The sequence below is a fragment of the Neofelis nebulosa genome, chromosome 2, assembly GCF_028018385.1.
Source record: "Neofelis nebulosa isolate mNeoNeb1 chromosome 2, mNeoNeb1.pri, whole genome shotgun sequence".
NCBI classification, from domain to species: Eukaryota; Metazoa; Chordata; class Mammalia; order Carnivora; family Felidae; genus Neofelis; species Neofelis nebulosa.
This window is the reverse complement of record NC_080783.1, coordinates 111315009-111329625: the sequence shown is the minus strand read 5'-3', so window position 1 is coordinate 111329625 and position 14617 is coordinate 111315009.

The window sequence follows — 14617 nt, the reverse complement described above, 5'->3', positions numbered from 1 at the left end:
TTGTGGACATGTCATTCTGTGACTTCCAAGCCCAAACCTTAAGAGGCCTGGCAGTTTCTGCTTTCCCTTTCACTCTCAGGGTCCAACGTGCACACAGAAAAGCCCAAGATATCCTGATGGAAAAGGAAACCACTTTTCTTTCCTTTTTATAATTGTTTTTCAAATGTTTTTCAGAGAGAGAGAGTGAGGGAAGGTGGTCACGCACATGGTGGAAGGGCAGAGGAAGAGGGAGAGACAGTTTTTTTTTTTTTAAGTTTAGTTATTTCTTTTGAGAGAGACAGAGACTGTGAGTGGCAGAGAAGGAGAGAGAGGAGAAGGGAGAGAGAGAATCCAAAGCAGGCTCCACACTGTCAGTGCAGAGCCCAATGTGGGGCTTGAACTCACAAACCATAAGATCAGGACCCAAGCTGAAATAAAGAGTCGAATGCTTACATGACTGAGCCACCCAGTCACCCCTCTTTTTTCTAATTTTCTTTTATTTAAGTATAGTTGACACACACTGTTACATGAGGCGCCATTTTTGGAAAGTAAATTGTTAAACATGTACCACCACTGGATAGGAAGGAAGCTTTCACTCTACATCCTTTTATGTCACTCTATGGCCTTTAAATTTTAAAACACATGACTATTAATTGTATAAAAAAAGTAAATGAACTTATTTTCAAAACATATTTTAGGGGCACCTGGGTGGCTCAGTCAGTTAAGCACCCGACTTCAGCTTAGGTCATGATGTAAGAGCTTGTGAGTTCGAGCCCCACATCAGGGTCTGTGCTGACAGCTCAGAGCCTGGAACCTGCTTCGGAATCTGTGTCTCCCTCTCTCTCTCTGCCCCTCCCCTCTTGCTCTCTGTCTCGCTCTCTCAAAAACAAATAAACATTAAAAAAAAAAATTTTTTTTTAAATGTACTTTAAACATGTGGCCAAATAAAGGAGAGGAAAAGAGAAGAGGCATAAGAAAATGCAGATGAAGTTCCAAAAGGCAACACCTAGAAACGTGTCCCTACCTGTGAGACAGGAGCACTGGCTTGACTGCTTTACAGGTCAGTGGCATGTGGGTAGTGAGGTCCACAGGTACCGACAAGTTTTACTTTCTCCCCCAATAAGAAGCCCTATTCCCACAGACTGACCAGCCATGGCCCACTCAGGTCTACAGAGAAAGCCTGACCTTTGGGAAAAATCACAGTTCTCGGGGAAGCAGGCTGTTCCATGTCTCAGGATGCAGGGATCAGCCCTGGTGCTCACCAGCTCTGCAGGAGGCATGCCCTGTGTGCGCAAGCCCCTGAGGGAGCAAGCCCTCCAGGCACAGAGGTGACTCTCTTCACTGCCATTCCCTCCCCACCCCTCTTGGGAGATGTCACTAATAGCTCCTTGGGAGACTTACCTGCACCTGATCCTTCTTGGCCAGATGTACCCGTGCAGCAGGTACGATAGCCGGAGGTCATTGCTCAATGCATTTTCACATGGCACCTGTGAGGTATAATTTCCGACCATTATCACTCACACCTTTGGCATTTGTAGTAGGAGGGGTGGTCTCCAAGTCCTGATTTTCTCTAAGCATGTCTATGCCCTAGGATTTTTCAATAAGGTGTCCATGTCATAGTGATTGCCTACTGTTCTTTTAATATAGGTTTAATTTATTTTTTTTTTTTAATTTTTTTTTTTTCAACGTTTTTTATTTATTTTTGGGACAGAGAGAGACAGAGCATGAACGGGGGAGGGGCAGAGAGAGAGGGAGACACAGAATCGGAAGCAGGCTCCAGGCTCCGAGCCATCAGCCCAGAGCCCGACGCGGGGCTCGAACTCACGGACCGCGAGATCGTGACCTGGCTGAAGTCGGACGCTTAACCGACTGCGCCACCCAGGCGCCCCAATATAGGTTTAATTTAATATGGGTTCATCTTCTCATTCCCGAGCTGATCTCAATTATATTCTTTTTAAAAAAAATTTTTTAATGTTTTATTTATTTTTGAGAGCAAGAGAGAGGCAGAATATGAACAGGAGAGAGGCAGAGAGAGAGGGAGACACAGAACCATCAGCATAGAGCCTGATGCGGGGCTTGAATCTATGAACTGGGAGAACATAACCTGAGCTGAAGTCGGATGCTTAAACAACTGAGCCACCCAGGTGCCCCCGATCTGAATTACAATCTTATGGAAACTCCATCACTTCTTGGCAACTATAATTTAGGTCCTTATTCTGCTAAAGTAAATTAGTGCACTCTGTATATCAGATTGCTTCAGGAGTCTGTAAGAAGGTTTGGAAATGGCCTCCAAGGACTCTTGCCTCCTGGTGTTCACACCCTGTGTGGTCCCCTCCTGTAGTGAACATGGATGAAGTGCATTAAGAATAGGGTAGTGTGGAAATTATGGAGTATGTCTTTTGAGGTAAAGTCATAAGAGACTTTCCATCTTGCTTTCTCTTGCATTACTCACTCTGGGAGAAACCAACTGCCACATTGGTGTTGAGACTCAAGGAGACCCCAAGGAGACATCTATGTGAGCAGGAAGTGAGGCCTGCAGCCAACAGCCAGCATCAGCTTTTGCAGCCTCTTGGAATTCAATCCCCCTGTTGTCAGATGACTACAATCCCTGTCCATGTCTTAACTGCGACCTGGGGAAAGACCTCAAGCCAGATTCACTCAGTTAAACTATGAAACTATGAAACTATTAAAGATAATACTTCTTATTTTTTTTAATGCCACCATGTTTTGTGGTAATTTCTTAAACAGCCCAAAGCCACAAAGAAGTGTGGCCCTGTGCCAGTGCACACAGAGTGGCCTTGGGTACACCAGCCCAGGCAGACCTGAAGTTGGATGGGCAAGGGATCCCTTGCTGGGAGTAAAGAGAGCAACTAAAATTGTATCCACCTGGGGTGCCTGGGTGGCTCAGTTGGTTGAGCGTCCGACTTTGGCTCAGGTCATGATCTTGCGGACTGTGGGTTCAAGGCCCGCATCCAGCTCTGCACTGACAGCTCAGAGCATGAAGCCTGCTTCGGATTCTGTGTCTCCCTCTCTCTCTCTGCCCCTCCCCAGCTCTCACTCTCTCTTTCTCTCTCTCAAAAATAAATAAACATTAAAAAAGAAGAAGAAAGAAAGAAATTGTATCCTCCTTACTCTGACCAGAAATAGAGATTTGGAGGCCAGAAGTTCCACGATCATTTTATGTGGTTTCTGAGGAATCTCTACCCTGCATGGTAGCCTGAGGCCTATACCTCAATGATGCCTTGAAAAAAAACCCTCTACCCACTGGGAATTCTTTTCCTCTTAATATTTTTGCCTTTGTAAACAGTCTTGTAGCAAAAAAAAAAAAAAAAAAAAAAAATCCCTACACTACAGATTGTTTGATCATAAATTTTACCCATAACAACTGCATTTCAATGTCCCAACCTAGAACAGTATTCAGACTACAACATACAGCAACACATTTCACATCATGACCTAACACTGTTAAACATATCTACAAAAGTGGAAAGTATTTCGTGAAGCAACACTTTACCCTTGCATATTCAATCATGTCAAATATTATTCTATTCATATGTATATATAACCCAAAGAAAAAACAAAACAAACAATACAAAAACTAAAAATGAGGAATAACTTTAATTCCTGCTCACAAATTTATTCCATCGCAGAACCCTCAAGGACAAAGCTACTATTCACATATCTGGTTAAAAGTTATGTGGATGTTCACATATAAACTCAGCAGGAAGCCTCATTGCTAACTGCAGGTAAAATTCTCCTGTGTGTCACAGCTATAAATGACAATAATGTTAAAATTAAGCTTTCTCTCCATCTTGTTAATGGTAAAACCAGTTGTTATTTACTACTGAATTAAGTGGCCTCAGTAAACAGAAGCTGGAAACACGATTTGCAGCCCACCTACATCCTTTGTGCTGTCTCCCTCACTAAGTTGTCACAATCGGTACCAATATTTGTCACAATGGGTACAGTTTGGGGGTAAGAACCTGTGAAATGCACTGTGATATTTTCTCCTTTTTCTTTTTTTACTGAGGTATAACAAAGACACCTCAAAAAATTTAATACTTGTAACGGCCAAAGATTAATGGGCTGTGGTCCACGGATTAGAAAAACACTGGTTCGGAAGCTTTAACCTTTTAAACAAATGCAGTATATGGTTTCTTGCCTGTATTAGTTTTCTTTTTTTTTTAACATTTATTTGTTTATTTTGAGAGAGAGAGAGAGAGAGAGAGCACGTACGCAAGCGGGGGAGAGGCAGACAGAGAGGGAAAGAGAGAATCCCAAGCAGGGCTCGAACCAATGAACCATGAGATCATGACCTGAGCCAAAATCACGAGTATGAGCCACCCAGGCGCCCAATCTGTATTAGTTTTCTATTGCTGAGAGAACAAATTGCCGCAAACTTAAAATAGCATAAATTTATTACCATATAGTTCTTTGGGTCAGAAATCCAACATGGGTCTTGCTAGATAAAACCAAGGTGCTGGGAGAGTGGCATGCCTCTCTGGAAGCTACTGGGAAGCACACAATTCCTTGCTCATTCGGGCTTTGGCAGAATTCAGTTCCCTGTGGCTTTTGAGCTGAGGTCGCCATTTCCTTTCTGGCTGTCACCTGGCTGCCCCTAGTTGCTAGAGGCTTCTCTCTGGTCCATGCACAAAGCACCCTGCAGCTCACCCAGTAACAGGGTGCCGAATCCTCCGCATGCTACCGTTCTCTGACTCTTCTGTCACTGCGTCTCTCCCACTACAACTTGGAAAGGTTCAAACTTTAAAAGAAAAATTTTGTGTGTGTTTATTTATTTCTGAGAGAGAAAGGGAGACACAGAATCCAGAGCAGGCTCCAGGCTCCGAGCTGTCAGCATAGAGCCTGACACACAGCTCGAACTCACCAACTGTGAGATCATGACCTGAGCTGAAGTCAGAAGCTTAACCGACTGAGCCACCCAGGTGCCCAAAAGGTTCAAATGTTTAAGGACTCATGTGATTAGATTGTACCCATTTGGATAATCTCCCTGTCTCAAGGTCTATACCTTTAATCACATCAGCAAAGTCACTTTTGCCATGTAAGGTAATGTTTACCGATTCTGGGGATCACAGCACGATTTGGGGACTGCTATTCTGCCCTCCACACTGACACATAGATGCATGCTTCCACATATACGTTTTATTGATAGCAAAGCCCGGGATTGCTGAACGATATTTTTAAAAATCATACTTGAGGATGTTTTGGAAGCAGGGCTTTTGGGAGCAAGAGCCTTATAAGCTTCCATCTGGTGCCTTCTCCACAGACTTCAAAGAGCCATTTGCTTTTCCAGATGGTGTTTTAACATTTATACATAAATCTGGGTACACACAATAGCACAGGACTCAGTCTAGTTGTAAACTCAGAAGAATACTAAAGATGAAAAGCAGACAGATCCCCACCAGTCTTTACTTGTAGTTTGTTCGATGTGAATAGGAAAAGCTGAAGGTGACACAGAGCAAATCTGCAAGGCAGAGTGGCATCCAGGGTAACTGACACTGGGCTCTGTGCAGTGATGCTGAGGTGCAGCTTGTGGGTGTCCTGTGATGGAGCAAAGCTTTGGCCACACAGAATTAAAATAATGCAGTATGTTGGCCAGAAGGCCATGGAAGGGCCTCCTACCACTTAAGTTCTTTTCCATTCCAGGCTAGCTCTTCCATTCCTCATTCTTCCCCTCCAGAACTCTCACTAATCTTTCTTAGCATGGGCCCACGTTGCACCTTCAGGGGCATCAGACTGGGCTGAACTTCCTCTGTTTACCTGCTCAGGCACAGTTAAGGCCCTGCTGACCTGAACGGGAAAATCAGTTGTCTATGCAGTACCCAAAGATTCTTCCTTTAGGCCATGGGCCATCTTGTATTATCTTTGTAGGAACTCTCTACAACTTATTAATTGCCATCCATGGCCCAAGCCTCCAAAATCCCTTGTTTTCAGATCAAGCAAGTCACTGGTTGGTTGTTATCACATAGATTAAACTTGTTTTTAACATAGTGTCTGGCCTCTGTGACCAACATCCAGCAGCCACACCTTTAGTTCCTATTCCAAAGCCCTGTCTCACAGAATTCTCCACACATTTCCTGTTTCCTGATGGAAGGAAAGATGGTTTATCCAACCAAATCTATGGTATATCTATGGTATGCAGAATAGAGATGCTATATCTAATGTTAAATGGTGTATTTAACATTCTTTCTTTCACCTGGTAAACACTTATCTGTGCCTGAAACAATCTTTGCCCTTAAGGAGACCAGACTGTGAGGAGAGAGACACAGACACAGATGATTATAAAACAGGTGAAAGGCTGAGACAGAGGCCTTTTGGGCCATGGTGGTATGCAGAGAAAGGGCATGAAGCCAGCAAGGAGAGTCAAGGAAGGCTTCTTGGAGGAGGTACCTCTCCAGCAGAGTGCTGCTAACAAGTTCTTTGATTACCTCTCTCTTTTGTGTGGTAATGCTTTTCAGTATTAAAAAATACAACGCATTGGCTAAAAAAAAAAAAAGGGTTTGGAAAACTCAGATACAGAATTAACCTATACCTCCATCATCCAAACAAATCTACATGTCTAAATTTTCATTTATTTCCTTCTACTCTTTGTTCTTTCTTTTAATGTTTATTTATTTATTCTGATAAGGAGTGAGCAGGAGAGGTGCAGAGAGAGGGAGAGAGAAAGAATCCCAAGCAGGCTCCATACTGTCAGTGCAGAGCCCGATGTGGGGCTTGAACCCACAAACCGTGAGATCATGACCTAAGCCAAAACCAAGAGCCAGATGCTTAAACTGCCTGAACCACCTGGTACCCCTACTCTCTTTTCTACACATAGATTTTTTACTCTGGGAGATTTTGTTTTAACAAATAATCTTTCACGTGCAAGCACCACCTTCTAGGCCTGGAAAATTTAGCCAATCACTAGTGCATAGATTTGGAAATGCAGGGGCGCCTGGGTGGCGCAGTCGGTTAAGCGTCCGACTTCAGCCAGGTCACGATCTCACGGTCCGTGAGTTCGAGCCCCGCGTCAGGCTCTGGGCTGATGGCTCGGAGCCTGGAGCCTGTTTCCGATTCTGTGTCTCCCTCTCTCTCTGCCCCTCCCCCGTTCATGCTCTGTCTCTCTCTGTCCCAAAAATAAATAAAAAACGTTGAAAAAAATTAAAAAAAAAAAAGATTTGGAAATGCATACTACTTCACCCAAATTCCTTGACTTACTTAATATCCAAATATTTGGAGATTTTCCACATATCTTTATGTCATTGATTTCTAATTTTATTCTGTTGTAGTCAGAAAACATACTTTCTACAATTAGAATTATTAGAATTTATTATGACTTGTTTCACAGACAACAAAATAGCTTATTGTGGTGAATGTTCTGGGTGCACTTGAGTGTACATCCCGCTCATGTTGGACAGAATACTCTAGAATGTCAATTGAGTCATTTGGTTAATAGTGTTATTCCAGTTTTCTGTATTCTTACATATTTTTTTATTTTCCTTTCTTCTATCCAAAAGGTGACATATTATAGATATTCTTTTGCACTTTGTGTTTTTTTTTCTTTTTTTCACATAAAAACATATCCTGGAAATAACACCAGCATTCTTCACAAAGCTAGAACAAACAATCCTGAAATTTGTATGGAACCAGAAAAGACCCTGAATAGCCAAAGAAACCTTGAAAAAGAAAACCAAAGCTGGAGGCATCACAATCCCAGGCTTCAAGATGTATTATAAAGCTGCAATCATCAAGACAGTATGGTACTGACACAAAAACTGTATCTAAAGGAACAGAATAGAGAACCCAGAAAGGGACCCACAAATGTATAGCCAACTAATCTTTGACAAAGCAGGAAAGAATATCCAATGGAATAAAGACAGTCTCTTCAGCAAATGATGCTGGGAAAACCAGACAACAATATGCAGACAAATGAACCTGGACCACTTTCTTACACCATACACAAAAATAAACTCATAACGGATGAAAGACCTAAACGTCAGACAGGAAGCCATCAAAATCCTAGAGGAGAAAGCAGGCAAAAACCTCTTTGACCTAGGCCGCAGCGACTTCTTACTCAACATGTCTCTGGAGGCAAGGGAAACAAAAGCAAAAATGAACTATTGAGACCTCATCAAAATGAAAAGCTTCTGCATAGCGAAGGAAACAATCAGCAAAAGTAAAAAGCAACAGACGGAATGGGAGAAGATATTTACAAATGACATTTCAGATGAAGGGTTAGTGTCCAAAATCTATAAAGAAGTTATCAAACTCAACACCCAAAAAACAAATAATCCCGTGAGGAAATGGGCAAAAGACATGAATAGACACTTCTCCAAGAAGACATCCTGATGGCCGACAGACACATGAAAAAGTGCTCAACATCACTCATCATCAGGGAAATACAAATCAAAAGCACAATGAGATACCACCTCACACCTGTCAGAATGGCTAACATTAACAACTCAGGCAACAACAGATGTTGGCGAGGATGTGGAGAAAGCGCATCTCTTTTGCACTGTTGGTGGGAATGCAAACTGGTGCAGCCACTCTGGAAAACAGTATGGAGGTTCCTCAAAAAATTAAAAATAGGACTACCCTATGACCCAGCAATTGCACTACTAGGTATTTATCCAAGGGATACAGGTGTGCTGTTTCGAAGGGGCGCATGCACCCCAATGTTTATAGCAGCACTATCAACAATAGCCAAAGTATAGAAAGAGCCCAAATGTCCATCAGCAGATGAATGGATAAAGAAGATGTAGTACGTACACACACACACACACACACACACACACACACTGGAGTATTACTTGGCAATCAAAAAGAATGAAATCTTGCCATTTGCAGCTACGTGGATGGAACTAGAGGGTTTTATGCTTAGTGAAATTAGTCAGAGAAAGACAAATACCATATGAATTCATTCATATGAGGAATTTAAGATACAAAACAGATGAACAAATGGGAATGGAAGCAAAAATAATATAAAAACAGGGAGGGGGACAAAACCTAAGAGCCTCTTAAATATGGAGAACAAACAGAGGGTTGCTGGAGAGGTTGTGGGAGGGGGGGATGGCCTAAATGGGTAAGGGGCATTAAGGAAGCTACTCCTGAAATCATTGTTCATATGCTAACTTGGATGTAAATTTAAAAATTAATTAATTAAAAAAAGAAAAAAGATAAAAAACGTTTTAACATTGTGTGCCGACTATACTCAAAAATAAAATAATAATAAAAAAAACATATCCTGGAAATCCTCTATATGTTCCTCACTCATTTTTCCCTTTCTTTGAGTTGTTATAATTTATATATAGCAGAATTAACTCATTTTAATAAATAATTCTGTGTGTTTTGACAAATATAGTTGTGTAATGACCACAACAATCCCAGTATAGGACAATTTCATCGCCCCTCAAAATTCTCCTTTGCCTCTTTGTAATCAAACCCCTCCTACCACCTTGGCCCCTGGCAACTGCTGATCTGTCGTTATAATTTTGCCATTATCAGAATATTACAAAAATGAAATCATGCAGTATTTAGCCTTTTAAATATGACTTCTTTCACTTAGAATAATCTTTGTGAGATTCATACACATTGCATGAAACATTCCTGCATAGTTCATTCCTTTTTATCACTCAGTAGTACTCTATTGAATGGATGTAACACACTTTGTCCATTCACCAGTTTTTTAGCATTTGGGTTGTTTTGATGATTATGAACTGAGCTACTATAAACATTCATATACACATTTAGTAGGAACATTTGTTTTCATTTCTTTTAGGTAAATACATAGGGGTACTATTACAAGATAATATTATAAATATATATTTAACTCCATAAGAAATTGATAAACTGTTTTCCAGAGTGGTGCAACATTTAAGAAGCATTCACTTTCTTTAATTAGGGAGATCCTGAAAGTAAGTACCTCTTTAACTTTGGCACCCTCACTTTGCCTCACTCACCTCACCTAGCACAAGTCCTGTCCTAATACATGTAGGACTATTCAGGCTATCTATTTCTGGTTGAGCAATCACTGGTAATTTGAGTGTTTCAAAAAGAATTTGTCTAGTTCACCTAAGTCAGGTGTCAGGAAATGTTTTCTATAAAAGACCAAATAGTAAATATAAAGCCTTTGCAGGTCATATATATTCTCTGTCACATATTCTTTCTTCCTCCTCCTCCACCTCCTCTTCCTCCTCCTCCCCCTCTGCCTTCCTCTTCTAATAGCCTTTTTAAAAATGTAAAAACCATTCTTAGCTCATGGGGTCATTTAGCCCAGAAACCATAACATGCTGACCTCTAGCCTAAATTGTCAAATTTTGAAGCATAAAATTTGTAATAGTCCTTTTTTTGTTCTGTTTAATAACTGTTTAATTACTGAAGATGTCACCTTTCTCATTCTGGTATTGGTAATTTGTGTATTCTCTTTTTACTCTCCCCACCCCCCCCCCCATCACTCTAGTTAGAGATTTATGCATTTTAATTGCTCTTCTCACAGAACCAGCTTTTCCTTTCTTTGGCTATCTCTATTGATTTTCTATTTTCATTTTCTCTCAAACTTGGTCTTCATTTCCTTCTTTCTGCAAAATTTGGATTTAATTTGCTTTTCTTGGGATGACTGGCTGGCTCAGTCAGAAGAGTATGAGACTCTTGATCTCAGGGTCATGAGTTCGAGCCCCACATGGGGTGTCAAGATTACTTAAATAATTTCCTTTTTTTAAATTCTTAAATAATTTGCTTCTCTTCTGATTTCTTAAGATGCCTAGATAATTGATTTGCGACCTTTCTTCTTAATGCTCTAAATTTCCTTCTAGCTACATCTTTAGCTGTGTTCCACAGACTTCAATATTTTGCATTTTTAGTTTCATTCAGTTCAAAATATCTTTTAAATTTCCCTTATTTCCTTTTGACTTATGGGATATTTATAAATGCATTCTTTAATTTCTAAGTATTTAAGGATTGTCTAAATGTCTTTCTGTTAGTCTTTAATTCCAATATGCTTTGAAAACATAATTTTTATAATTTCAGTTGTTTTAAATCTTTTAGAGTTTGCGTTATGGCCCAGAATATCATCTAGAGAGGTGAATGTTCGATGTGCTGTTGAAAAGAATGTGTATTCTGTTCTTGCTGGATTCTATAAATCTCAGTTAAGTCAGTTTGGTTGATGGGGTGTCCAGGACTTCTATATTCTTATTGATTTTCTGTGTACTTTTCCTATCAATAACTGAGATAGGATTGTGTAAAGTTTCCAACTATAATAGTGAATTTGTCTGTTTCTTCTTTTAGTTATTTCACTATTTAGTTATTTTACATGTATTTTAAATTTCCATTATGGGGCACCTGGGTGACTCAGTTGGATAAGTGTCCAAGTCTTGGTTTTGGCTCGGTCATGGTCTCATGGTTCATGGTTTCTAGCCCCACATCAGGTCCCATGCTGATGGTGCAGAGCCTGCTTGGGATTCTCTCTCTCTCTGCCCCTCCCCTTCTTGCTCTCTCACTCTTCTCTCAAAATAAATAAATAAACTTAAAAAAATAAATAAATTTCCATTGCTAGGTACAGGTATCTTAACACTGTTATGCCTTCTTGGTGACTTGGACCACTTTATCATAACGTAATATCCCTCTTTATCTTTGCTAATATTCCTTGTTCCAAAGTTATTTTTTAATTTAATGTAGCCAGTACAGCTGGGAGCTTTGTTTACCATTTGTTTTTAGTATTTGCATCATAAATCTTTTTTGATTATTCACTTTTAACTTACCTACTTTGCTTTTATCTTTAAAGTAGGTTTCTTCTAGACAGCATATATGATCTGTCTCCACCCACTGTCTCCAAGAATTTAAACTCCCTGAGAGCAGGGGTTTCATTTGTTTTGTTTGTAACTGTATTTCCTATGCCTAGAACACTGTTGGGCTTAAAGTGCATATGACTTAATCTTTATTGAATGCGTAAACCATCTTAAACATGCCTCACTGGAAAAGTTTCTTTATTTGAAGGTATAATCTGGTTCTTATTTTTATCTGTCTAGTATTTATGTTGAGAGTCCTCATTTTTCTTTCTCTCTAATTTGATAAATGTAATCACTGACTTGGGGTGGGGGTTTGGTTTGTTTTCACTTTTCCTTCTTACTAGGTTAATTTGCCAATTGAACTTTGTCTTTTGTCATTCAAAGGTGATAGGTGTATACTTCAACTGAATTTCCCTTTTATTTTTCTCTCTCCTGGAATGTCTCTGTCTTTTTAAGTTTATTTATTTATTTTGAGACAGAAAGAGCCTGTGTGTGTGCACACGCACAAATTGGGGAAGGGCGGAGAAAGAGGAAGAGAGAGAATCCTAAGCAGGCTCTGCACAGCACGGAGCCTGATGCAAGGCTCTGTCTCACAATTTGTGAGATCATGACCTGAGCCAAAATCAAGGGTCCGATGCTTAACCGACTGAGTCACCCAGGCGCCCCTCTCCTGGAATGTCTTAAGGTCATGGTATATTTTATTCTACCCCAGTGTAATAAGAATCTCTATTAAAATTTTCTTTCAACATTAAAAGAAATAAAAAGGAATATCAGGCGTAGCCAGAGGCTCCCTGGAATCGCCTTATACAAAACAGTAGACATGCTCCAGGGCATTTCTAATATTACGAAGTTACATTAACATTAGATACTGTCAACTACTTCATAGGCTGTCATAAGAGGTTCTCACATGCTGTCTCTGAGCATCCCACGTATCTACTACAGTTACTCCAGAGCAAGAGCTGAAACTGTCGAAGTGTCCCCACAAAGGCACTGCCAAGCCCTCAACATGCTGTCCTGGCATTTGTGCCTCTCTGCCTCTGGTCCTGTGGGGATCCACAGGCAGCTATGTTAGTTGTTAACCGGCCTTAGCTGTGCACTGGCTCCTCACAGCTCTGCAACTTCGAGATCCCATGAAGGACACTTACAGAACATTGCCCCTTCCTTTGCAGTCACTGTCTTTTTCTCCAAAAAAATTTTTATTGTGACAAAATGCATATAACATAAAATTTACCAGGTTCTGGTTCAAGATGGCAACTTGGGAGGATCCTGAACTCACCTGCTCCCAGGGACACATCAAATCTACAGCTACATATGGAGGATCTTCTTCTGAAGAAAAAAAAAAAACAAAAAACAAAAGAACTGAAACTGACTGAGTGACTCCTACACATAGGGCCAATAAGAGAAGGCCCACATCGAGACAGATAGGAGAGACTGGGGCACAATCTCACCATAAACTCCATCCCTGGCACAGTGACCAAGGAGGGAACTCAAAACCTGGAGCTTCTCCCCAAGGAATAAAAGATTCAGACCCCACATTGGGTATCCCAATCATTATGACCTAAACCTGAGAGACAAGCCCCCAAACCATCTAGTTTTGAAAAACAATGAAGCTCATATCCAAAAGAACCACAAGGCTAGACCAAGCTAAGAGATGGCTCTTAAAGGGCTCACATAGACTCACCCAGGGCTCAGCACCGAGGCAATTGGTCAAGAGATATCCAGACTTTCTGTGGATGAGGTTCATTTGCTAATTTTATTTTATTTTATTATTATTTACTTTTCAGAGAGAGAGAGAGAGACAGAGAGAGACATAGCGTGAGCAGGAGAGAGGCAGAGAGAGGGAGACACAGAATCTGAAGCAGACTCCAGGCTCTGAGATGTCAGCACAAAGCCTGATGTGGGGGCTCAAACTCACGAACCATGAGACCATAACCTGGGCTGAAGTCGGACACCACAGACTGAGCCACCCGGACACCTCTCATTTGCTAATTTTTAAGTGTCAACCTGAGAGCCAGGCATCTAATTTAGCACACATCTAGGGGCCTGCTCTCGGGCAGGCACTATCTTTGTTCTCTCCCTCTGCCAATTCAGACAGCTTCACACTGTCCTTCTGCCATGCTCCAGAGCTCCAGGATCTCCCCAAGGAGAGCTTTTACATGAATGGCGCCCTGGTTTTGGAGCTACTGCTTAGGAGACACCCCTTGATTGCCTGGCTCTGGAGGCCATAGGGCTTTTCCAATCCTGGGAGCCTTGGTACTGTAACAATCAGAGTTTGGGGCAGACTACCACTTCAAAGGCACTGCACAAAAAGCAGACTGAAACACACCCCCAGTCTTTATCTAAAAGAGGCTTATTTGCTTGTCCAGAAGCTTCAGCCTGATGGGTAAGCTCCTGGTTTGGCAAACAGCCAGGGGCCTGGGCTGCTCCCAGGGGACAGGGGCTGGTGGACACAGTTTTTAGGCTCTTCCTCTGCCTTGCTCTGCCCCACCAGTATCTCCTGAAAGGAGCTTTTACACTTGCCTAGCACCCTCATTTTTGCAGCTGCTGCCAGGAGGACACCTCTACATCACCCGGCTCTAATGGCCAGTGGGGTTCACACTTTTGGGTTCCACAGGACTACACCCAAAGGAGAAAGAGTTCTTTTTCTTCCCCACCCATTTCTCCCACCCCAACCTCTTGTCTCTGGTAATTACTAATCTGTTCTTTGTAACTATGAGTTTGGATTTTTGTTTGGGATGTTTGGGGTTTCTTTATTCATTCATTTATTTATTTAAATTGTAGATTTTATTTATTTTTTCAATTGAAGTATAGTTCACATACAATATTATATTAGTTTCATATTAGTTATTCAATGATTA